The sequence below is a fragment of the Styela clava genome, unplaced genomic scaffold (assembly GCF_964204865.1).
Source record: "Styela clava unplaced genomic scaffold, kaStyClav1.hap1.2 HAP1_SCAFFOLD_138, whole genome shotgun sequence".
Classification (NCBI taxonomy): domain Eukaryota; kingdom Metazoa; phylum Chordata; class Ascidiacea; order Stolidobranchia; family Styelidae; genus Styela; species Styela clava.
This window is the reverse complement of record NW_027556630.1, coordinates 1-2500: the sequence shown is the minus strand read 5'-3', so window position 1 is coordinate 2500 and position 2500 is coordinate 1. Positions and strand designations below refer to the sequence as shown.

The 2500-nt window shown below is 56.4% G+C and overlaps 1 non-coding gene and 2 pseudogenes across 1 annotated transcript; all 3 read right to left on the bottom strand.

Annotated features, from left to right (window-relative positions):
* The window catches only part of LOC144419293 (large subunit ribosomal RNA), a 3694-nt pseudogene extending 3487 nt beyond the window's left edge, over nucleotides 1-207 (bottom strand).
* A 288-nt stretch (nucleotides 208-495) lies between these two features.
* Nucleotides 496-649, bottom strand: LOC144419287 (5.8S ribosomal RNA). Its single transcript, XR_013473964.1, has one exon. It is a non-coding gene; the product is annotated as a 5.8S ribosomal RNA (ribosomal RNA).
* A 298-nt stretch (nucleotides 650-947) lies between these two features.
* On the bottom strand, nucleotides 948-2500 carry LOC144419290 (small subunit ribosomal RNA; annotated as a pseudogene; the record flags this gene model as incomplete).

Here is a 2500-nt window from a genome sequence, read left to right as displayed (position 1 = left end):
GCCTCGATCAGAAGGACACCGGCGCTCGCCGTCAGCCGCACTGGGACTTCCGTACGTCACAACTCGGCGCGCTCGAAAAGCGCGCAGATTCGACGCTGGACTCTTCCCGGTTCACTCGCCGTTACTCAGGGAATCCCTGTTGGTTTCTTTTCCTCCGCTTAATAATATGCTTAAATTCAGCGGGTGCTCTCGCCTGAACTCAGGTCGTATGTGTCAAGCGGGCCGCTTCTTACACGGCCCGCTGGCATCGCAAGTCGGCGCCGCCGGCGCCGACCGAGCGCGTACCGTCGCCGCCTTGGCCCACGGTCGGTCTTGATCTCGTGACCGGACCGACCGACCTGGACCCGCCCCTCGAACGTAGTTGAACACGTCGAGGGGCCGGCGGTGTACGGGACACGCGGTCGCGCCGAGAAAGCTCGGCGACCGCTTCAACTTGGGGCGACGCCCGGCCGTCTTCGCAGAGGCCAGGCGACGACCCTCGGGTGAGGACGAACGCGACCCTGAGGCAGACGCGGTCCCGGGATTGACCCGAGACCGCAATTCGCGTTCAGAAGGTCGACGTTCAATGTGTTCTGCAATTCACATTACTTCTCGCACTTGGCTGCGTCCTTCATCGACTCGCGAGCCGAGTGATCCACCGTTAAGAGTCGTCCTCGACGTTTCGCCCGGCGCCGAAGCGCGCGGACGTCACACTGTGGGATCGACCCCAAAACCACCACCGACAACAACTGCACAAAAACACCAACAAACGGCGCCGAGCGACCGCCGGGCTGGGCCGGCGGCACATCGAGCGCGGTGCCCAGAAGCCACCATCGCACTCGGCTGCCTTGCTATGCCAACGTGTTACGCGTGTCGCACGGGGCAGAACCCCGATTGACGGCCGCCTTCTCGGCGGCACCCAAAGACAATTAAGTGCGCGGTCGGCCGGGGCCTACCACCACTTTCGGTAATGATCCTTCCGCAGGTTCACCTACGGAAACCTTGTTACGACTTTTACTTCCTCTAAATGATCAAGTTTGATCGTCTTCTCGACACGCCGACGCGGCCGTTGCCAGCCGCGACGGGGCCGATCCAAGGATCTCACTAAACCATTCAATCGGTAGTAGCGACGGGCGGTGTGTACAAAGGGCAGGGACGTAATCAACGCAAGTTGATGACTTGCGCTTACTGGGAATTCCTCGTTCAAGGGAAACAATTGCAAGTCCCTATCACAATCACGAATGAGGTTCAACGGGTTACCCGGACCTTTCGGCCTAGGTTAGACACTCGCTGCTTCACTCAGTGTAGCGCGCGTGCGGCCCCGGACATCTAAGGGCATCACAGACCTGTTATTGCTCAATCTCGTGTGGCTAAACGCCACTAGTCCCTCTAAGAAGTTAGACGCCGACCGAGAAGGTCGCGTAACTATTTAGCATGCCAGAGTCTCGTTCGTTATCGGAATTAACCAGACAAATCGCTCCACCAACTAAGAACGGCCATGCACCACCACCCACAGAATCAAGAAAGAGCTCTCAATCTGTCAATCCTACCTGTGTCCGGGCCGGGTGAGTTTCCCCGTGTTGAGTCAAATTAAGCCGCAGGCTCCACTCCTGGTGGTGCCCTTCCGTCAATTCCTTTAAGTTTCAGCTTTGCAACCATACTTCCCCCGGAACCCAAAGACTTTGGTTTCCCGGAAGCTGCCGGAAAGGTCGTCATGGTAACGCCTCCCGATCGCTAGTTGGCATCGTTTATAGTCAGAACTAGGACGGTATCTGATCGTCTTCGAACCTCTGACTTTCGCTCTTGATTAAAGAAAACATTCTTGGCGAATGCTTTCGCAGTAGTTCGTCTTCCGCCGATCCAAGAATTTCACCTCTAACGGCAGAGTACGGACGCCCCCGTCTGTCTCTCTTAATCATTACCTCGTGCTCCGAAAACCAACAAAATAGAACCGAGGTCCTATTCCATTATTCCATGCAACACTATGCAGGCGAACAGCCTGCTTTGAACACTCTAATTTTTTCAAAGTAAACTTATCGGCCACCGCCGACACTCAGTCAAGAGCACCGACGGAGAACCGAAGGTGAGGCGATCGCAACCAGTGACACGCCTTGCGACGGACCGGCGGCGCTCGCCCAAAATCCATCTACGAGCTTTTCAACCGCAACAACTTTAGCATACACTGTTGGAGCTGGAATTACCGCGGCTGCTGGCACCAGACTTGCCCTCCAATGGATACTCGTTAAGAGTTTTAGGATGTACTCATTCCAATTACAGGGCCTCGTTAGAGTCCTGTATTGTTATTTTTCGTCACTACCTCCCCGTGTCGGGAATGGGTAATTTGCGCGCCTGCTGCCTTCCTTGGATGTGGTAGCCGTTTCTCAGGCTTGCACGTTTGTACTTTAACTTTTTTCGGCTCGGCTTCTTTCGACGCCAATGCCGGCGACGCAGCACTCTCTCGCCCGCCAGCTACCGAGAAAAGGGTGCGCTCCGACCGGCCCCGCACCGTACGCCGCTCTTT